Below are 24173 nucleotides of genomic sequence, written 5' to 3'. Positions count from 1 at the left end.
CTAAAGCTTGGGGCGGCCGCAGCAAAGGCTCAATGGGGAAAGACCACAGTGTAAGGTTCCCCCACCAAGCTGGACTGAGGGGCTGGATCCATGGGAAACCCCTCGAACTGTATCGTTAATATTCTCAATTGCTGTAAATGTAAAACTGTAATTGACATGACAATTGTGAAACGGAAGGGTTGGGAAGAAACTCATGACAGTATTGAAGGAAACTGATCTCCCTTGCAATGTTTGTATTTTTTGGTGCTGTTTGGAAACTGTTTGGCAATGTAATTTTTACAGATTTTTATGAATAAAGTATATTTTGGAAATTTAAAAAAACTTCTCACTTCTCGGCCTTTTGGCTAAGATCAAGTGTAGTATCTGTTCTTATCAGTGCTTACTTGGTTGAGAAGAGACCATGATCATTGCCTTTTGATCCTGGGTAGGCTTTGAGTAAAATGGCTATAACCAATCTTCGAGCTTCAGGCCTGGGAGTGCGCAACACCATTCGGGTGGTCGTGAAGGACAAGGAAGGAGATGCAGCGGTCGATCGCACCTTCTTCATCAAGAAGATCCTCCTCGAGTGCTGTGGATTTCAAGCTACGGACGTCTTCTGCCTGCAGGATTTCCCCAGCAGTGGATACTTCGACGTGACGTTCCGGAACGTGGCGGGATGCATCAAGTTCCTGAAGGCGTTCAAGGAGAAAGGGGACCGAACGCCACTGTCGATCCTCACAGCGGTGCCGCTATTCACGCTTCCATCACAACGGGACCAGGTGGTGACGATTCACCTCTACAACCCCCATTTTCCGGTGGTGGATGTACTCACCTTTCTCGCCAGGTACGTCGAGGTGGCCGGCAGCAGCACTGATGTCAAGGACCACTTTGGGATTTGGAACAGTAAGCGGCAGGTCAAGGTGACCTTGAAGGTCGATGCCAGTGGAGCCATCATCCACCCTCCCTCCAGCTTCGCTATCGGGGGAAGTCGAGGCTTCTTGGTCTACGCTGGGCAGCCCAGAGTTTGCCGCACCTGTGGCAAATCTGGTCACGTGGCAGCCAACTGCAGCACAGTTGTTTGCAAGAACTGCAAGGAGGAGGCCATCAGACCAAGGACTGTAAGCAGACTAAGTGTTGCAACTTGTGCGGTGCGGCAGGCCACCTCTACAAAACCTGCCCCAAACGCTGCCTCAGTTATGCTCAGGCGGCAAGGTCCAAGGAAAGGCCGGGAGAAGGTTCGACGAAGGCGTCCGCTGTTCGAAAGGAGACCAGCAACCTTCTCCGCAGCGAGGAACTTCAACCTGAGAAGGAGAAGGAAGGGGAGGCAGCTGAAACCAGCGACCCAACACCTACCCTGCACCCGGAAACTCCTCCTCCACAGACAGAATCAAAGGAGGAGGGGGCAGCAGATGGACAAACAGGTCAGTGGCAAGTGGTCCAGAGGAAAACCACAAAGAAAAAACATCCAAAAGTGGAACAGGCCAGCACCCAAACCAGTGGCAAGAGGAGGCTACCTTCTGAATCAGACTGCAACAGCTACTCTTCACTGGACGGGGGAATGCTGGAACGACAGCCCCTTCAAAAGAGGCGGCAGAACTCCAAGGAGATGGAAGATAAAGCATCCCAGCCCCCGGGCACTGGAAGCTGTGATGGGCCTGGCGTGCCCCAACCCCAAAGCGCCACACGTAACGACGTGGCCAACGCATCTCAGCTCCGGGACACCGAGAGCAAAGACACGTCTGGCGCACTTCAGCTCCGGGAAGCCGGGAGCAGTGATGTTTTCGAGGAGGAACAGATGGAAGCAGCTGAGGACAACCCAATCCTCTCTGCCTACAAGACCCCCCCCGATGTCACCCCAGCGGAACAAACACTGCATGAAAAACCAGGAGGGGTTTCTGAGCCCAACCAACGTGAAACTGCTTGTGCACACGATGGGTATGCAGGAACATCCCGAAGGACTGGGACTACCAAGGACAAATGGTATGGGAAGCAACAACTAACTTTAAAAAATGGGTGTAAGAATTGCTTCCATTAATGTGCGTAGCATTAAATCTACTACACGATGTGTTTCAACCTTGGATTACCTTGCCAAGGTCAAAGCTGACCTACTGTTTCTGCAGGAGTGTGGAATACCACACCTCAGCACCTACAGGCCGTGGTCGCGATGGTGGTCCCATGGGCCATCGATCTGGTCGGGGGGTAATGATTGCCGTTCCTCCGGCCTGGGTATTCTGCTGCGGGGAGGTAACTTCACCATCTCCGAAGTTAAGGAGGTGGTGGGCGGTCGCCTCCTCGTAGCAGACGTGATGTACAACAACTCTCCGCTCCGGTTGATCAACGTGTACGCCCCGGTACAACGCAGCGAGCGGCTGACCGTCTTCCAGCAGCTCCCACTGCTGCTGGCGACGTCCCGGCCGGTCATCCTAGGCGGTGATTTCAACTGCATCATCGATGCGGCTGGACGATCCGGCAGTGACGCCAGCAAACTGGACGCTACGTCCAGATTCCTAATAGAAACAGTTAAAGATGCCAAACTGCACGACGTCTTCAGCAAACCTGCAGACGGAGCGCAGCACAGATACACATGGTCAAGATCGGACAGGTCTGCCCGTTCCAGGATTGACTTCCTGTTTGTGTCCCGTGCTGTCACGGTCAGATCCACCGACGTCAAGCCGGTGTTCTTCTCCGACCACTGCCTCTTACTGGCCGACTGTCACTTACAGGATGACCAGCGGGTTGGCAGAGGGACGTGGAAGCTCAATGCTACACTGCTGACCCCAGAGAACGTTGAGGAACTCAAAAGGGATTACAAAGGTTGGAGGACCGTGAAACCCCTCTTTGAGTCTCCAGTTCACTGGTGGGAAGCGATTAAGGAGAACATCAAGAGGTTCTTCATCCACAAAGGTGTTCAGAGGGCGAGAGAGAGACAGAGCGAAATGTCCCGACTCCAGAAAAGTATGCAAAATCTGCTCCGGTTGCAGTCAATGGGGGTCGAGGTCAAGGAGAACCACCAAGAGGTGAAGAGCCAGCAGGCCTCGCTCTTTGCCAAGGAGGCCTCCAAGATCATCTTCCGGTCCAGAGTCCGCTCCATCGAGCAGGATGAGACGTGCTCGCGTTACTTCTTCCAAAAGGTACACAGAGAGAGCTCTGTTATCAGCAGCCTGAAGGAAGAAGATGGCTCGGTAACGTCTTCGCAGTCCGACATACTAAGGATCAGCAAATCCTTTTATGCTGGGCTGTATGACGCAAGCCCACAGACAGCAGAGCCTCCCAGTCCTTCCTGTCATCTATCACAGAGGTCTTAGATGACAGCAGGAGGGAGAGACTGGACAAGCCGCTAATTCTGGACGAGCTGACAAAGGCCGTCGAGTCCTTCGAGATGAGTAAAACTCCCGGAAGCGACGGCTTACCGGTCAAGTTGTACTCGGCCCTGTGGGACTGGGTCGGCCCGGACCTGCTGGAAGTATACGAGAGTATGCTGCTGGCCGGCAGCATGTCAGAATCCATGAGGAAAGGCATCATCACCCTCATTTACAAGCGGAAGGGGGAGAGGGCAGAAATCAGAAATTGGCGGCCCATCTCACTGCTTAATGTTGACTACAAGATTCTGTCCAAAGTCTTGGCCAGTAGAGTCAAATCTGCTCTGGAGTTGGTGATTCACCCCGATCAGACCGGCACTGTACCCGGCAGGAAGATCTCTGATAGTCTCGCACTACTCAGGGATATGATTGCCTATGTACGGGACAGGAGGATGGACACCTGCCTCATCAGCCTGGACCAGGAGAAGGCTTTTGACAGGATATCGCACACCTACATGATGGACGTGCTTTCCAAAATGGGGTTTGGGGAGGGAATCTGCAATTGGATCCAACTGCTCTACACAAACATCAGTAGCGCAGTCTCAATCAACGGGTGGGAATTGGAAAGTTTCCTGATCGAATCTGGAGTCAGACAGGGCTGTCCTCTCTCCCCGGTCTTGTTTGTTTGCTGTATTGAACCCTTTGCTGAATCTATTAGGAAGGATGCGAGCATAAGAGGGGTGACAATCCCAGGCAGCGGAGGCACTCAGGTTAAAACCTCCCTGTACATGGATGACGTCGCCATCTTCTGCTTGGATCCGCTGTCCGTGCGCGGACTGATGAGCATCTGCGACCAGTTCGAACTGGCCTCGGGAGCCAAAGTTAACCACGGCAGGAGCGAGTCCATGTTCTTTGGGAACTGGGCTGACCGATCCTTTGTCCCCTTCACCGTCAGGTCAGATTACCTGAAGGTGCTGGGGATATGGTTCGGAAGGGCCGGGGCATGCACCAAAACCTGGGAGGAGCGAGTAGCAAAGGTACGACAAAAGTTGGGCATGTGGGGGCAGCGATCTCTCTCCATTGTGGGTAAGAACCTGGTTATCAGGTGCGAGGCGCTCACGTTGTTGCTGTACGTGGCGCAGGTCTGGCCCATGCCCCACTCCTGCGCTGTGGCAGTCACCCGAGCCATTTTCCGCTTCATCTGGGTATCTTAAATGGACCGGGTCCGGAGGGACACGATGTTCAAATCTCTGTACAAGGGCGGGAAAAATGTACCCAACGTGGCCCTCCTCCTGATGACCACCTTCGTGTGCGGCTGCATCAAGCTGTGTGTAGATCTCCAGTACGCAAACTCCAAGTGTCACTACGTGCTGAGGTTCTATCTGTCCCCGGTGTTGCGAAGGATGGGCCTGGTCACATTGCCGCGGAACGCTCCATGCAGTTGGACCATGCCGTACCACCTATCCTTCGTGGAGCAGTATCTGCGGGAAAACACCTTTGACCACCAATCCATCAGGCAGTGGTCTGCACGGAATGTCCTCAAGGCCCTACGGGAAAAGGAGACGGGGGATCCTGTCGGATGGTTCCCCGAGCAGACCATCAAAGTCATTTGGCAGAATGCCTCATCACCAGAACTTTCAAACAAGCACCAAGACGTAGCTTGGCTGCTGGTGAGAAGAGCCCTCCCCGTCAGATCCTTCATGCACGCCCGAAGTCTCACCCCCTCTGCACAATGCCCCCACGGTGGCTGTGGTGGGGAAGAGACGGTTGCCCACCTACTCCTGGAATGTGTCTTTGCAAAGCAGGTGTGGAAAGAGATGCAGTGGTTTTTGTCGAGGTTCATCCCAAGCAGCTCTGTAACACAGGAGTCTGTGCTCTACGGGCTGTTCCCAGGGACGCACACCGAGGCAAACATCAACTGCTGCTGGAGGACTATCAATTCGGTGAAAGACGCCCTTTGGTCTGCCCGAAACTTGCTGGTCTTCCAGCGCAAAGAGTTGTCCACGACCGAATGTTGCAGACTGGCACATTCCAAGGTCCAGGACTACGTGCTGAGGGATGCACTAAAGCTTGGGGCAGCCACAGCAAAGGCTCAATGGGGAAAGACCACAGTGTAAGGTCCCCCCACCAAGCTGAACTGAGGGGCTGGATTCATGGGAAACCCCTCGAACTGTATCGGGAAAATGTAAAAATGTATATGGCATGACAATGAAATGGAAGGGTTGTGAGGCAACTCATAATTGTATCGAAGGAAACTGATCACCTTTGCACTGTTTGTATTTTTTGACTTGATGCTGTTTTAAACTGTTTGGGAATGTAATTTTTACAGTTTTTTATGAATAAAGTATATTTTGAAAATTTAAAAAAAATGATATAAAACACACAAGCTGTACTGTCATGGTTTATGACATAATCTGCACCCCTTGCAAGATTACTCCTGTCTAATCATTCTTGTGCCAAATATTCTTTTCATTTATGACATTCTAAACATATTCAATCAGCTCAACACAACCCGAAATGTAAAAATAATATTTGATTTAAAATATGTCAAATTATGCTCCACATAATGGGCTCTTTCTAAAATAAGTTTGAATGATTGATCCTTTGCTGAACAGTGTATTTAGATGACAATATAAAGGTTATGTTTAGAATGTATTTAAAATACACACAGATAAATTAAGATAAGAAATATAAGTCAAGTTTAAGAACTTCAGCCTTAAGTGCTTAAAGGAAAGGTACTGAAACACATTTACTTCCCCTCCAAAATTTAAACATTTTAAAATGGGAGTGAAATTCCACTTTTGCTGAAAAGCAGGAGAATGCCTGTTTTGCTTTGTAATTAATGACCCACAAACAAAGTTGAGGTAATACTTAGTTCTGATAATATGATTTAGTAGGTGGGTTGTTAATTAGACAAAAACATTCATTTCTTACATAAGATTTTTCTCCATATTTATTTGGTCTCATGTGCTATATATTTTGAGAAGGCAATTTATTCCTATGTCTCTACCAATCTTATTACTGAGTGGACAGGTCGGAGTTATAAGGTATACAAGAGCCAGCAATAATTCTCTCCATCACTGTGGAAAGCAGCTCTCCTGCATTTACTACCTTCTTTCACAACATTAAAAAGGGGATGTCAGCATAAGGCAAACCATAGCTATGAACAATTGACTTATTACTTGGTAAAAGTAAAAGATTTCACAATCAGTGGTGAAGTGAGGGCACTCTCCACTGACCTTGAAGGAAACTGTCCACATCAATCTAGCATTCGCTGTGGCAGTAATTTCCCCTTTTCCAATGGCAGTTTAAATCTGGCGCCAAGTGAAGGAGGTGTCTTTGTACGCAGCAACAGTGATGTCAGCAAGCAGGTAGGCAACCAATCACATTGAAGTATTCACACAAAGCAAACCAGGGAGTTAGGAATACTTAAAAACCTTCACTTTTAATTTAAATTTTCAGATAGCGAAATAAATGTATGACCATATATGATAGAAGCTAAAATAAAGATAAACAGACTTTTAACAAAATAAAGAAAATGTTCTTTAAAAATGTGGGATTTTTTTAATCATTGTGGAGAAATCTGACATTCCACAAATATAAAATTAACTTTTCAGGGCCACTAAGGGTATTTAGCAGTAATTATGAAGTTAGTATGTCACTAAAAACCCAGTTACACCTCATTCAACAAGGTGTAACTTTTTCAAGAGTTTTTACAGCGTTGAAGTGGAAGTTCTGCAATGGAACAGCACCCGCTACAGAGGAGCAAACACTCACTGATAGCATGGATTTCCATGTTATACTGCGAATGTTTGAACACCCAAAGTTGCTGTCAATTTCAGTGGGGGTTATGATGGCGAATGGTAACAGTTTTGTCATCGTTACCACAGCAAAATCCGGGTCATAATCCTTATTTAGATAATATAATCTAGTGACGTTATATTATTGCCTTTAAAATGTTAAACTTCATTGTAAAGAACAATAATTATAAAAGACAATAAAAGGTTTTCAACTAAAAGTATCAGACTGATTAACAGCAGGAATCCATTTACTTCAGAACTTCATTTATGTTTGTACTGTAAATGTTCTTGTTGGAACTTCCGTGAGAAAATAAAAGGTAATGTGATATACTTTTAAGCCTCACAGAACATCCAGTATCACTAATGAATTCTATTATTCCATTGCAAGGACTGTTGCTAAGATCAAGGTTTTTAAAATACATCCCTGACTCTTTTGTCAAAGAGATATGCTGAGGACTGCCTATTTCCTACAAGACAGGGACATCATTCACAGTCCTTTATCTGAGTACATTCTAATGGTCTCACAGCAACACAAGCAAAACTTCAATTTACTTAGTCTCCAATGCACCAAACAGCCTTCTATAGCTATTCTTCTCACGAACCCGAATGGGCGGAAGCTCCATGGCAACCATCACATGTGGCTTCTGTCCCATTTTCCCTACTTTCCTTTTAGCAAAGTGACATGGCAATCAATGCCCCCTTGAAATCTTTACAATTGCTGGTAACTTGTGAAAACAAAAAGTCATTATGTGGTGCCTGGAGCTGTGTAATTGAACGTTGTGGGAACCCTGCCTGAAAAACACAAAGGGCTGTAGTAAATATTAATAAAGAGCCATCCAACAACAATTCAGAATACGTACATATGTATGTAAAATTATTTTTAACAGACTTTTAGAGCATGCATAATATCAACGATATCACAAGTCTTCAAAATTATTATGTAATCCCGAACAAAGAGCCTCTGCAAATGCATTTTCTGTGGATTAAGCATTAACCTTTAATGATAAATCCTTTGTTGTCAGACCAAGAAGGCTGTACATACTATTTAAATCTTACTTAATAGCCTTTTCCCAGACAACCTCCTGTTGACACCAAGTTGATTCTAATCCTTTCTGTTTAGATTGTTCTTTCTTACATTGCCAATAACTTGTTTGTCGTAAGCAAAACAGCACTTTATAAAAAGGGCTGAAATCCAAGGGCTTTTTTTCAGATTTGGCCCAAAGCAGGCTTGAAGATAGTGGGCTTCTGCAGGCCTGATGGGTGTGGCAAGAGGGATGGGGGTTGGTGAGGCGGGGATTGGGGAGGGCTGCTGAGAACTTCCTTTTTCCTGAGTGATCTCTGTTGGGCTGGTTAGTCATCTCAATGTCCGGTACAGCTGGGACTAGCATGCATGATGCATGCTCTGCCCATTTGTATGTTAAAATTGTAATCAACTTGCATTCAGTGCAAATATGAACGCTAGTAGTAAATAGATGTTATGTGATGAAAGTGGCTCCATGGACCAATCAATGCTGTCCATTGAATATAATACCACACAAGACACTTAGAAATGTGATATTACAATTAGTCTCGTGCCATCACTTAACATTAACGATGATGGCTTCACTTTTGTGAAAGTGATTATTTTTTAATTAAAGATGCTACAAGTGTTTTAGTTATGACACAATCTCGTGTTACAAGCAAAATTGTGGTAGACTGCTTATCAAACATCCAGTACTGGATGAGCAGAAATGTCTTCCAATTAAATATTGGGAAGACTGAAGCCATTGTTTTTGGTCCCTGCTCCAAACTCCATTCTCTAGCTGCCAACCCTCTCCCTGACAACAATCTGAGACTAAACCAGTCTGTTTGCAAATTTGCTGATATATTTGATCCTGAGATGAGCTTCCAGTCACATGTTCATGCCTTCACTACGACCGTCTATTTCCACCTCTGTAACATTGCCCGACTTCTCTTCTCAGCTTATCTGCTGCTGAAACCCTTATTCATGCCTTTGTTACCTCTAGACTTGACTATTCCAATGCACTCCTGGCTGGTCTTCCACATTCCATCCTCTGTAAACCCGAGGCCATCCAAAACTCTGCTGCCAGATCTTAATGGCAGAGACTTTGAACAAATATTTTGTAAATGGCAGAGACATTGAACAAATATTTTCTGTTTCTCTTCACAGTAGAAGACACAAATTACATACCAGAAACCAAAAAGCTAATGAGTGAGGAACTTAAGATAATTAATATTAGCAGAGAGAAAGGATTGGAGAAACTTAAGGGATTAAAAGCCAACAAATCCCCAGGACCGGATGGCCTACATCCAAGGATTCTAAAAGAGGTAGTGGATGCACTGGTTATTATTTTCCAAAATTCCCTAGATTCTAGAATGATCCCAGAGTATTGGAAGTTAGAAAATGTAACACCGCTATTCAAAAAGGAAGGAGAGAGAAAACAGGGAAACTACAAGCCAACTAGCCTGACATCAGTCATCAGGAAATGCTGGAATTTATTTTTAAGGAAGTCTTAATAATGCACTTAGAAAATCATAGTATGATCAGACAAAGTCAATGTAGTTTTATGAAAGGGAAATCATGTTGACAAATTTATTATAGTTTTTGAGGATGTTGCTAGTAGGGTAGGTAAAGGGGAATCAGTTGGTGTAGTATACTTGGATTTCCAAAAGGCATTCGATAAAAGTGCCACGCAAAAGGTTAATAGGCAAGATAAGGGCTCATGGAATTGAGGGTAATATATTAGCTTGGATGGAGGATTGGTTAACAGACAGGAAGCAGCGAATAGGGATAAAGGGGACATTTTCATGTTGGCAGGCTGTAACTAGTGAGTACCACGAGGATCAGTGCTGAGGCCTCAGCTATCTACAATCTATATTAATGACTTAGACAAAGAGACCAAGAGTAGTGTAATTAGGTTTGCTGACAGTACAAAGTTAGCTGGAAATGTAAGCTGTGAGGAGGACACAAAGAGGCTGCAAAGAGTATGGACAGGTTAAGTGAGTGGGCAACAAGGTGGCAGATGGAGTGTAATGTGGGAAAGTGTAAGGTTATTCACTTTAGTAGTAAGAATAGAAATGCAGAATATTTTTTAAAAGGCGTGAATGTTTAAATATTCATGTTCAGATAGACTTTGGTGTATGTGTACAAGGAACACAGAAAGCTATCATGCACGTCTCATAAACAAGTAGGATGGCAAATGGCATATTGGCCTTTATTAAGTCTAAACTCGCACCAAGTCCCTTACCCCTATCACCCCTGTGCTCGCTGACCTACATTGGCTCCCAGTCAAGCAACGTTGTGATTTTAAAATTCTCATCCTTGTTTTCAAATCCCTCCATGGCCTCACCCCTCCCTAATCTCCTCCAGCCCCACAACCCTCCAAGATATCTGCGCTCCTCTAATTCTGGCCTCTTGTGCATCCCTGATTTTAATCGCTCCACCATTGGTGGCTGTGCATTAATTTGCCTATGCTCTAAGCTCTGGAATGCCCTCCCTACACCTCTCCACCTCATTTTCCTCCTTAACTCCTTAAAACCTACTTGTTTGACCAAGCTTTTGGTCATCTGTCCTAATGTCTTCTTTTGCAGTTCAGTGTCACATTTTGTTTTATAATGCTCCTATGAAGCGCCTTGAGAGGTTTTATTATGTTAAAGATGCTATATAAATATAAATTGATGCACTTTTTAAAGTCAGGGTTTTGGAGTACAAGAATAAGGAAGTCTTGCTACAATTGTACAGGGCTTTGGTGAGACCACAGCTGGAGTACTGGGCACAGTTTTGGTCTCCATATCTGAGGAAGGATATACTTGTCTTGGTCCAGTAAGTAAAGGTTTACTGTATTGGTTCCTGGGATGAAAGGCTGAGTAAATTAGGACTATACTCTCTGGAGTTAAGAAGAATGAGAGGTGATCTCATTGAAACATACAAGATTCTAAAGGGGCTTGACTGAGAGGTTGTTTCCCCTGGCTGGGGAATCTGGAACATGGGGGCACAGCCTCAGGATAAGGAGTCGATCATTTAGGACTGAGATGAGGAGAAATTTCTTCACTCAGTGGGTTATGAATCTTTGGAACTGTCTACCCCAGACTGTTGTAGATGCTCCATTGTTGAGTATATTCAAGACTGAGATTGATAGATTTTTGATCTCTCAGGGAATCAAGGGGTATGGGGAGTGGGCAGGAGAGTGGAGTTGAGGTAGAAGATCAGCCATGATCGTATTGAATGGCAGATTAGGCTCAAGGGGCTGAATAGTCGACTTCGGTTCCTATTGCTTATGTTCTTAACTTGCACCAAATCCCAATTACCTATCACCCCTGTGCTTGCTCACCCAAGCAATGTCTTGATTTAAAAATTCTCATCCTTGTTTTCAAATCCCTCCCTGGCCTCATCCCTCCCTATCTCTGTAATCTTCTCCAGCCCCACAACTTCTGAAATACCTGTGCTCATCTAATTCTGGCCTCTTGTAGATCACTAATTTTAATTGCTCCACCATTTGTGGCAGTGCCTTCAGTTACCTAGGCCCTAAGCTCCGGAATTCCCTCCCTACACCTCTCCACCTCTCTACCTCGCTTTCCTCCTTTAAGCTTTTGGTCATCTGACCTAGTATTTCCTTATATGACTTAGTGTCATATTTTGTTTTATAATGCTTCTGTGAAGTGCCTTGGGACATTTTATTACGTTAAAGGCACTAATTAAATATAAGTTGTTGTTGTTGTAGTTGACCAGGGATTACAGAAAACATTTTAGGATGAGCTGGCTATAACATGGCTATAAATGACTAAGAGGATCATAGTAGGATATTTTCCATACTTATGGTTATCAATCCTCTGTTATACCATTGTTTGTTAATATAGATGTATCATGTTGTTAAAAATACACAAGGACAACCCAGAATTGGGCTACGAAAATTCTGGTACCCACACAAGACATCAGTGATTTATTTTGTAAAATAATTCAAATTAAATAGCACTGAGCTTTCAGTACCTGCTTCTTTTAATTAGAGAAGTTATATACAGGGCCTCAAAATATTTTTTTAATAAAAGCACCAAGGACACATTCATAGCTTGTTTCTGTATGAACGTATGTGTATAGTATATATGCACTAACTTTTAAACAAATGCTAAGATCTAACCTATCTTGTAAGATCTTTTATTAATATTTATAAGTAAGTTATTTAATCATTCGAACAGCATTTTGTCCAGATGTGTGATTAAACAAGAAAAATCATTGAGGTGCTTGTATATAAAATATATCTGGAGATTTTTTTAAAATCAGAAGGTCACTCTAGCTGCCTGTTAACAAAAGACTGGTTATCAAGGTAGTGACGCAGAGGGCCTGAGATAGCAGCATTTATTTTGGTGCAGAGACTTTGCTTTTCCCTGACTTAGTTTCTCTCCTTAAATGAGAAAAGATTGGGTTGTTGACTAAGAAATCTCATAGGGGTTGGTTGATGAACTGATGAGAAAAGTCCTCAATGGCTTTTTAACTCTAATGTAGGCTGTGTGTTACCTTTATGATGGATAGATCTGTTATAATCCTGGATACTTCAAGACATATATATATCTGTTCTGGGTCACTTAGCAGTGTGACAATAGTAAAGGCAATACAATGATTAAAATTCTGAGAAGTGCATGCTGGAATCCATCTCCCAGTAGCAGAGGGCACAGTGCCATTCAAGTATTAGCATGACATCATCTTTCCACAGCTTATCTCTAGTTCCTATTGGTAAAATCCATTCCACCACTTATCTCCATGGCAACACGGACAATTCAGTAGAGAAAAGAAGTGACTTTGCAGGAACTGACTTTCATAGCTTTAATGTTTAAACTTGTAAAGCAGATCTGAAAAGTATTGCCAGGCAAGCAGGACCAGAATTAACTCAATTGTGAGTAGACAGAAGGTCAGAGTCCTCACTCATGCATCTAGAATGTGGTATCCAGCAGAGGTTGCGAGGATATGCAACCAGCGCAGATCATACGGCACAGTGGTTAGCACCGCAGCCTCACAGCTCCAGCGACCCAGGTTCAATTCTGGGAACTGCCTGTGTGGAGTTTGCAAGTTCTCCCTGTGTCTGCGTGGGTTTTCCCCGGGTGCTCCGGTTTCCTCCCACAAGCCAAAAGACTTGCAGGTTGGTAGGTAAATTGGCCATTATAAATTGCCCCTAGTATAGGTAGGTGGTAGGGAAATATAGGGACAGGTGGGGATGTGGTAGGAATATGGGATTAGTGTAGGATTAGTATAAATGGGTGGTTGATGGTCGGCACAGACTCGGTGGGCCAAAGGGCCTGTTTCAGTGCTGTATCTCTAAACTAAAACTAAACTAAATGCACGAATATTGGACTGGGACAGACGTCAGGAACGTGAAGGTAATTAATTCAGTGATTTAAATTTATTTATATATGTTAATGGAGGTCCTGCCGCCAAGCGGTGGGGGGTGGGGCGGCGGGGTGGGGTGGATGGGGTCTCATGGCGGCGACATGAGACCCCACTGCCGCCAACAGTATCGGGCCGGGCCATCATGTCATCAGGGTGCGTGGCGGCCCTCTTCTGGAGGCATTTTCCGGCCCCCACCACGATTCCTGATGTCAGGGGGTCTGTAAAATTCAGCCCTAGGTTTTTGATAAGGGGCTTTAATAAAGCATACTCTGGGTAGACAGGCACAAAACAATCTATGCCAACGAAGAGAAAAGACCTTGCCTAAGACCACCAGCTTTAAGCCACATATAGGCAGAGACTTGAGTTGGCCCTGAACACTTCACCTGAGGAACCGTACCAGGGCGTCGTCATTGAACCTTGACTGGAGAATAACAAGAGAAATCTGCTACTATGAACATAAAACAACAGTGAATCCATTTCCCTAACAAAGTGATTCCTGACAACGCAGCCGGCCACTGACATCATCAGGCTGCGCCAAGTTGCTTACATGCGCAGACAGGCTCCTGCTCTCTGCGCGTGCGCTGTGTTCCGACTTGCCAGGACCCCTCCAGAGCTTTTCTTCAGTGAACAAAAAAGAATTACAGGTCTGCATCGTTTCAAGTCTTCACCCTGGGAAAAGCAAGTGTAACAGAGAACGCTTGAAATCATAAGACCTAAATGCATGCTACTTTTATAATCGCAATCTTTTCTTGAGTTGTATGTATCTATATGAGTGTGTGAGTGTGTATAGTTGTGTATATTTAGGTGTTGAACAATAAACATTGATCTTTCTTTTAAAACTTATGAGAAAACTTGATATTTGTCTGTTCCTAACAATTAAAGCATTCAGGAACTAACACGCCTTTTTTTAAACGCGCTGTTTTCTGTCAGTTGAGAGGTGAAAAGGGGGAGCCATCCCTATCATCTCCCCCACGTCCATAACAATATTTCCAAGGGAATTACTTAACTCAGTGATAGCCTAGTATTCAGTATTTCAGTTTGCTGTTCATGACAATTTAATGTTAATTTATTGCTAATGACAATTTAATTTCTTTTTCAAGTACTACTGGAATTACAATACATGAGGAAAAATACATCTGCATTAATACTTGCAGAAATATTGTTATTTGTCATGAAAACCCAAATGGTTCACCGATGTCCTTTAGGGAGGGAACTTGCCACACTTGCCTGGCCTGACCTACATGTGACTCCACTCCCGCACTGTGTGGTTGGCACTTAATGCCCTCTAAAATAGTCTATCACGCCACTCAGTCATAAAAACAATCATTGACCAACCATTGCCTTCTTAGTGCTTCTTAGTGCAACTAGACAATAAATGCAGCCTTGCTCACATTTTGAGAACAAATTTTAAGTAATCTACACAAAATATAGAAAGCACTGTGCATTACCTAAAATTTCCATATATGAAAATGCCCCTACAAAATAAAATAACTTTTGTTTTATTCATTCACAAATTCCTCTTGAGAAGGTCATGGTGGGCTGCCTTCTTCTGCCGCTGCAGTCCTTGTGATGTAGGTACACTGACAGTGCTATAAGGCAGGGAGTTCCAGGATTTTGACCCAGCAATGATAAAGGACCTACAACATATTTCCAGGTAAGGATAGTGTGTGATTTGGAGGAGAATTTGGAGATGGTGGTGTTTCCATGCACTGTGAGTTTGGGAGGTGCTGTTAAATAAGCCTTGGTGAGTTTCTGCAGTGCATCTTGTAAATGGTATACACTGCAGTTACAGTGCGCTGGTGGTGGAGGGAGTGAATGTTTCAGGTGGTGGATGAGACACCAATCAAGTGGGCTGCATTGTTCTGGTTGGTCTCAAGTTTTCTGAGTGTTCTTGGAACTATACTCAGAATCACAGAACTGGTACAGCACAGAAGGAGGCCATTCAGCCCATCATGTCTACACCAGCTTGCCGAAAGAGCAATTCACTTAGTGCCATTTCCCCACCTTCTCCCCATAACCCTTCACATTCTCCCTTTTCAGATAACAGTCCAATTCCCCTTTGAACGCTTCAATTGAAGCCACCTCCTCCACACTCTCAGGCAGCGCATTCCAGACCTTAACCACTCGCTGCGTGAAAAAGATTTTCCTCGTGTCACTTTTGCTTCTCTTACCCATTACTTTAAATCTGTGCCCTCTCGTTCTCAATCCTTTCACAAGTGGGAACAGTTTCTTCCTATTTACTCTAATGTTCTAAAGTGATGAAAGTTTCAATTGACCCAGATTACCCTATGTGTGGAAAAGAACTTCCTGGGCTGAATTCTATGGTCCTGCTGCGAAAATTGATGGTGGGCGAAAACAATGGTGGCCCGCCTGTGCGTGCCACACGTCGCGGAGCTGGCGCGATATTAAACGCGGTGGCTCATTTAAGTAGCTGGGGCGGACTGCCCACCTGATGAAGTTGAAGGGGTGGGCTGTCCATCCACGGCAATGGCATCAGCTGCCTTTGTGCAGGCGCTGACACCATTTCTCAGGAGCTTCAAGCCCTACATTTCAATGTAAATATTTAAAGATAGATTGATTTTTTAAAATTATTTAAATTGGCCCTCTCCCACCTCCCAATAACCACAGACTTATTTGTTTGCCCTGTCCGCCCACCCAAAACACTTACCTTGTGCTCCTGACCTTCCCCCCAAAGTACATAAACGTTACACTATAACCTTTCCCACCATCGCCTACACCAATGAAATGACTTTGACGTCGCTGCCCTCCCTTCCGCACCGAGAAACTTACCTGCTACTCCTCCCACCAGTGCTCCGCCTCAGATCCCCGGATGGGAATCCAAAGGTGCGGGAGTGCCGGCCACTGGCAGCTATTTCGCCCCAGGACAGATGGCGGGAGCGTGAAGGTATTTAATTTGTTCATTAACAACTGTGTCCTTGGCCCAACCATCTTCAGCTGCTTCATCGATGACCTTCCTTCAATCATAAGGTCAGAAGTGGGGATGTTCGCTGATGATTGCACTATGTTCAGCACCATTCGTGACTCCTCAGATACTGAAGCAGTCCGTGTAGAAATGCAGCAAGAGTTGGACAGCATCCAGGCTTAGGCTGATAAGTGGCAAGTAACATTTGCGCCACACAAGTGCCAGGCAATGACCATCTTCAACAAGAGAGAATCAAACCATCGCCCCTTGACATTCAATGGCATTACCATCACTGAATCCCCCACTATCAACATCCTAGGGGCTACCATTGACCAGCAACTGAACTGGAGTAGCTATATAAATACCGTGGCTACAAGAGCAGGTCAGAGGCTAGGAATCCTATGGCGAGTAACTCACCTCCTGACTCCCCAAAGCCTGTTCACCATCTACAAGGCACAAGTCAGGAGTGTGATGGAATACTCTCCACTTGCCTGGATGGGTGCAGCTCCAACAACACTCAAGAAGCTCGACACCATCCAGGACAAAGCAGCCTACTTGATTGGCACCCCATCTACAAACATTCACTCCCTCCACCACCGACGCACAGTGGCAGCAGTGTGTACCATTTACAAGATGCACTGCAGCAACACACCAAGGCTCCTTCGACAGCAACTTCCAATCCCGCGACCTCTACCAACTAGAAGGACAAGGGCAGCAAATGCATGGGAACACCACCACCTGCAAGTTCCCCACCAAGTCACACACCACCCTGACTTGGAACTATATCGCCATTCCTTCACTGTCGCTGGGTCGAAATCATGGAACTCCCTTCCGAACAGCACTGTGGGTATACCTACCCCACATGGACTGCAGCGGTTCAAGAAGGCAGCTCACCACCACCTTCGCAAGGGCAATTAGGGATGGGCAATAAATGTTGGCCTGGCCAGCGATGCCCACATCCCATGAATGAATTTAAAAAAATTTTTAAAATGTAAATTAATTTAAATATTTAAATTGGGCTCCTGTCGCTGAGCAGCGGGGTGGGTGGGGCCACTACGAGGCTGCGCCGCCGCCGGCAATATCGGGCCGGGCCTTCCCGGCATCGAGGTCCATGGTGGGCCTCTCCAAGAGGCATTTTCCATTCCCACCCTCTGCCGTCATGACCCCTGACACGGGGTGGACTGAAAAATTCAGCTCCCCAATTTCCCTCCTAAATGGCCTAGCTATAATTTTAAGATTGTTCCCCCTTGTTCTAAATTTCCCCCCACCAGAAGAAATTGTTTCTCTGTCTCTCCCCTATTGGTCCTTGCAATTTGAAAGTGATTCTGAATCACTTTTTCTAATAGGAGTAGCTGGAGGACTGCGTAAGTAATTCTGACAGAAATTTTACCATGCAAAATGTGGCACAGTTACCACACGATTAAAAAAGGAATGCTGATAAGGAGAGAGTCAGAGTTTCAGAATTGTAATCTTGGCTTTGACTGCAATCAGTAGCTAAGCTTCATCAACTCTTAGCTAGACCACTATATGGAGCACTTTGTGGTAGACGGGCATGAATTAATGTTTCCCAAAGACCATCAAACATGTAACACCAGGATTTTCATGTCATCCAGATGGAAGAAGTGTAGCACGAATGGTACTCAAATAGTAAAGATAGGGTGATTATCGGTTGGAATATAAACACAAAAATCCATTTGCTTCTTTCCTAATGTCAATTTTAATGCTTTTTGAAAATCAGGCTTAAACTAATAGCCAACAAAGCAAAGATATCTTTCCGTTTAAAAGTGTTCTTTTGATACGATGGGCCTAATAGAACCATAGAACTATTGAAAAAGTATGCACCGAAAAAGGCCATTCAGCCCGTTGTGTCTGTGCTGGCTGAAAAATCTAGCTGCCCAATCTATTCCCATCTAATCCTATCTAGGCCCCTCATAATTCTGTACACCTCTATTAAGTCACCTCTCAGCCTCCTTTGTTTTAAAGAAAACTACCCTATCCGATCCAGTCTTTCCTCATAGCTGCAACTTTCAAGCCTTGGCAACATTCTTGTAAATCTCCTCTGCACTCTCTCCAGAGCAGTTCTGTCCTTCCTGTAATGTGGTGACCAGAACCGAATGCAATACTCCAGCTATGTTCTAACCAGCGTTTTAAACAGTTCCAGCATTACGTCCCTGCTTTTGAATTCTGTAGCTCGGCCAAAAAAGGAAAGCATTCCATATGCCTTTTTTACCACTCTATCTACCTGTCCTGCCACCTTCAGGGACCTGTGGACATGCACTTCAAGGTCTCTCACTTCCTCTACCCCTCTCAATTTCTTCCTGTTTACTGTGTATTCCCGTGCTCTATTTGCCCTTCCAAAATCCATTACCTCACACTTCTCTGGATTGAATTCCATTTACCACTTTTCCGCCCACTCAACCAAACCATTGATATAATTCTGGAGTCTAAGGCTATCCTCTTCACTATCAACTACACAGCCAATTTTTGGGTCATTAGCAAATTTCCCAATCATGCCTCCCACATTTAAGTCCAAATCATTAATATTAAACACAAACAGCAAGGGACTCAACACTGAGCCCTGTGGAATGTCACTGGAAACAGCTTTCCATTTGCAAAAACATCCGTCGACTACTACTCTTTGTTTCCTGTCCCTGAGCCAATTTTGGATCCAACCTGCCGCATACCCCTGTATCCCATGGGCTTTCATTTCACTGACCAGTCTGCCATGCGGGACCTTATCAAATGCCTTACTAAAATCCATGTAGACCACATTCACTGCACCACCCTCATCAATCCTCCTTGTTACTTCCTCAAAAAATGCAATTGGTTGACATGACCTTCTCCTAACTAATTCATGCTGACTATCCCTGATTAATCCCTGCCTTTTTAAGTGGCAGTTTATCCTGTCCCTCAGAGTTGATTCTAACAAATTACCCACCACTGAGGTCAGACTGACTGGCTTATAATTATTTGGCCTATCCCTCACATCCTTTTAAAACAATGGTACAACTTTCGCAGACCTCCAATCGTCTGGTACCTCGAATGTATCTAGTGAGGATTTGAAGATTATCCTCAGCGCATCTGTTATTTCCTCCCTGGCTTCCTTTAACAACCTGGGATGCAATCCATCCGGCCCTGGCGATTTATCCACTTTCAAGGATGTCAGACCCTCTAGTACTTCCTTTCTCATTATGCTTATTGTATCTAATATTTCACACTCCTCCTCTTTAACTACAATGTCTGCATCAACCCTCTCCTTGTAAAGACAGAGTCAAAAAACTCATTAAGAATCCTGCCCACATCTTCTGCATCCACTCATAAGTTCCCTTGTACATCTCTGATAGGCCCTACCCTTTCCTTAGTTATCCTCTTGCTCTTAATGTACTGATAAAACATCTTTGGGTTTTCCTCGATTTTACCTGCCAATAATTTTTCATGTCCATTCTTTGCTTTTCTAATTTCCTTTTTTATTTCACCCCTGCACTTTCTATACTCCTCTAGGCTTTCTGAAGTATTAAGATTTTTGTGATCATCATAAGCTTTCTTTTTCTGCTTTAACTTACCCTGTAAGCTTCTAGATAACCAGGGGGCTCTAGATTTGGCAGTACCACCCTTAATCTTTGTGGGGACATGTCTACACTGTGCCTGTAGTGTCTCACTTTTGAATCCCTCCCACCGGTTTGCCACTGATTTTCCTTCAAGTAGCTGTATCCAGTCCACTTTCGCCAGGTCACCTCTCAGTTTCATAAAATTTGCCTTCCCCCAATTTAGAACTTTTACTCCTGTTTTAGCTTTGTCCTTTTCTATGATTATGCTAAAACTGACTGTATTATGCTCACTATCTCCAAAATGGTCACCCACTGTTACTTCATCCACTTGCCCAGCTTTATTACCAAAGACTAAATCTCGAATTGCACCCACTCTCGTTGGGCTTGTTACCTGCTGGCTAAAAAAAGTTCTCTCGAATGCAGTTAAAGAATTTTGTCCCCTTTGTGCCCTTCACACTGTTTGTATCCCAGTTGATATTAGGGTTGATGAAATCCCCAACTATTATTGCCCTATAGCTTTTGCACTCAGAAATTTACCTACATATTTGTTCTTCTATCTCCCTCTCACTATTTGGGGGTCTATAGTACACTCCTAGTAGTGTGGCTGCCCCTTTTTTATTTCTGAGCTCCACCCATATGGCCTCGTTTCATGATTCATTTAGCATATCATCTCCCCTCACAGCTGTTATTGATTCCTTAACTAATAATGCTACACCCCCTCTTTTTTTATCCCCCTCTCTGTCCAGCCTGAAAACCCTATATCCAGGGATGTTGAGCTGCTTCTCTACTGTTTCATTTTATGATTCTATAATTCACATATCAAGGTTGAGGTTAAGGTTGATATTAAGGTTGAGGAAGCAAGGATCAGACAGGGCTCTAGAGGGTTACAAGATAGCCAGGAAGGAACTGAAGATGGACTTAGGAGAGCTAAAAGGGGACATAAAAAAGTCTTGGCGGGTAAGATTAAGGAAAATCCCAAGGCGTTCTACACTTATGTGAGGAACAAGAGGATGGCCAGAGTGAGGGTAGGGCCGATCAGGGATAGTGGAGGGAACTTGTGCCTGGAGTAGGAGGAGGTAGGGGAGATCCTAAATAAATACTTTGCTTCAGTATTCACTAGTGAGAGGGACCTGGTCGTTTGTGAGGACAGCGTGAAACAGGCTGATATGCTCAAACAGGTTGATGTTAAGAGGGAGGATGTGCTGGAAATTTTGAAAGATATGAGGATAGATCAGTCCCCGGGGCCAGACGGGATATACCCAAGGATATTACGGGAAGCGAGGGAAGAGATTGCTGCGCCTTTGGCGATGATCTTTGCGTCCTCATTGTCCACTGGAGTAGTACCAAATGGTTGGAGGGTGGCAAATGTTATTCCCTTGTTCAAGAAAGGGAATAGGGATAACCCTGGGAATTATAGACCAGTCAGTCTTACGTCGATAGTGGGCAAATTATTGGAGAGGATTCTGAGAGACAGGATTTATGATTATTTGGAAAAGCATAGTTTGATTAGAGACTGTCAGCATGGCTTTGTGAGGGGCAGGTCATGCCTCACAAGACTTATTGAATTCTTTGAAGATGTGACAAAACACATTGATGAAGGAAGAGCAGTGGATGTGGTGTATATGGATTTTAGCAAGGCGTTTGATAAGGTTCCCCATGGTAGGCTCATTCAGAAAGTAAGGAGGCATGGGATACAGGGAAAGTTGGCTGTCTGGATACAGAATTGGCTGGCCCATAGAAGACAGAAGGTGGTAGTAGATGGAAAGTATTCAGCCTGGAGCTCGGTGACCAGTGGTGTTCTGCAGGGATCTGTTCTGGGACCTCTGCTCTTTGTGATCTTTATAAATGGCTTGGATGAGGAAGTGGAAGGCTGGGTTAGCAAGTTTGCCGATGACACGAAGGTTGCTGGAGTTGTGGATAGTGTGGAGGGCTGTTGTAGGTTGCAACGGGCCATTGACAGGATGCAGAGCTGGGCTGAGAAGTGGCAGATGGAGTTCAACCTGGAAAAGTGTGAAGTGATTCATTTTAGAAGGTCGAATTTGAATGCAGAATACAGGCTTAAAGACAGGATTCTTGGTAGTGTGGAGGTACAGAGGGATCTTGGGGTCTATGTCCATAGATCGCTCAAAGTTGCCACCCAAGTTGATAGGGTTGTTAAGAAGGCGTATGGTGTGTTGGCTTTCATTAACAGGGGGATTGAGTTTAAGAGCTGCGAGGTTATGCTGCAGCTCTATAAAGCCCTGGTTAGACCACACTTGGAATATTGTGTTCAGTTCTGGTCACCTCATTATAGGAAGGATGTGGAAGCTTTAGAGAGGGTGCAGAGGAGATTTACCAGGATGCTGCCTGGACTGGAGGACATGTCTTACAAGGAAAGGCTGAGGGAGATAGGGCTTTTCTCATTGGAGCGAAGAAGGATGAGAGGTGACTTGATACAGGGGTACAAGATGATGAGAGGCATAGATAGAGTGGATAGACAGAGACTTTTTCCTAGGGCGGAAAGGGCTATCACCAGGGGCATAATTTGAAGGTGATTGGAGGGAGGTTTCAGGGAGATGTCAGAGGTAGGTTCTTTACACAGAGAGTGGTGGGTGCGTGGAATGCACTGCCAGCGGTGATAGTAGAAGCAGATACATTAGGGGCATTTAAGCGACTCTTGGATAGGTACATGGATGATAGTAGAATGAAGGGTATGGAGGTAGTTTGATCTTAGAGTAGGTTAAAGGTTCGGCACAACATCGTGGGCCGAAGGGCCTGTACTGTGCTGTACTGTTCTATGTTCTATGTTCTATTATCACCTTGCACTGCCTCCAGATACTTCACTTCTAGGGTGTTAGTGAGGAAAGAGGTCCAGGGGCATGCTCTCCTAAAAATATTAAATTTTTACATTAAAAAGGATTAATTCTAAACACTTTCAACCACACAATTGATAGTTTTTTAAACTAAAGAAATAAGAAAAGGCTAAAGCAAGACATTTTCAAGATGAAAAAGACAAAAAATACTGGATTAATCAGGAAGTAATAATTAAGTGCTATTAAGCTTGGCTGGTCCTACATTTACTTTTAAGAAGCAAGTGTCAGAGGATCTGTTTAACTGTTCTGTGTTGTGGTCAACACCTCAGACTAAAGTTTATATCTTTTCTGAGGATATGATTCTGAAAATGAATAATTGAGCAAATGCATAATCTGAAACAGAGTATGGATAATAGAGATATCTTAAGCATCTAGAATGAATACTTCATGCAGAGGGTGATTAACACTTAGAAAGCACGGTGGAGGCAAAAAGCCCTGGATGCATTTAAGAAACAATTAGTGCAATGGGGGCACTGTAGGGTGCTTCTGGCTGGATGAACTAAAATGGGCCAATTGCTCATCATTAATTGTAATTTTCTTGTGAGCTTCTGATATCCTGAAACAATGTTTAATCATTCTGTGTTTGTTTCCAGGTTTTCATCACTACCATAATTTCAATTACTGTGGGTGTCAGCCGTGGCTTAGTTGGTAGCACTCTTGCTTCTGAGCCATAAGGTTCTGGGTTCAAGACCTTCTTCAGAACTTAAACACAAAGATCAAGGCTAATACTCCAGTGTAGAGCTGAAAGAATGCTGCATTGTCAGAGGTGGTGTCTTTTGGATGAGATATTAAGCTGAGGCCCCATCCCCTGCGTGGGTGGATGTTAAAGATCCCATGGCACGACTTCAAATATGAGCAAGGGAGTTATCCCCGGTGTCCTGGCCAATATTTATCCCTCAATCAATATCACAAATAAAACAGATTATCATCTGGTCGTTAGCACAGTGTTGTTTGTGGGAGTTTGCTGTGTGCAAGTTGGCTGCTGCGTTTTCTACATTACCACAGTGAATACACTTCAAAAGTATTTCATCAGCTCTAAAGTGCTTTGAGACATCCGGTGGTCATGAAAAGCGTTATACAAATGCAACATAACAACCGCTCTCAGAACAAAGCACCCGTGTCAGAGGAGCTGCTACTGGGACTGACAGTCAGAACATGGTGTGTCATAATTTCCTGGCTAAGTGCCTTAGGGTGGTGAGGGAGAGGACAGGAAATCAGTGGTTGCAGTGCAACGTCATCCTTCAATGGCTGATTTGCATCCTCAGGGCCTAAAAATATATGCTGCAATTTTGGCTATGGCACTGCTAATAATATCAATTTCCTGTAAACTACATAATTTGAGGAATATTCATTAAGCTGGAACTTGAATGAAAAAAAACACATGTTATTTTGC

General features: G+C 44.5%; 1 pseudogene; it reads left to right on the top strand.

Annotated features, from left to right (window-relative positions):
* The first annotated feature begins 324 nt into the window (after nt 1–324).
* On the top strand, nt 325–455 carry LOC137374046 (U2 spliceosomal RNA; annotated as a pseudogene).
* The last annotated feature ends 23718 nt before the right edge of the window (nt 456–24173 follow it).

The sequence above is a fragment of the Heterodontus francisci genome, chromosome 9 (assembly GCF_036365525.1).
Source record: "Heterodontus francisci isolate sHetFra1 chromosome 9, sHetFra1.hap1, whole genome shotgun sequence".
Taxonomy (NCBI): Eukaryota; Metazoa; Chordata; class Chondrichthyes; order Heterodontiformes; family Heterodontidae; genus Heterodontus; species Heterodontus francisci.
This window is presented reverse-complemented; position numbering and strand designations above follow the sequence as displayed.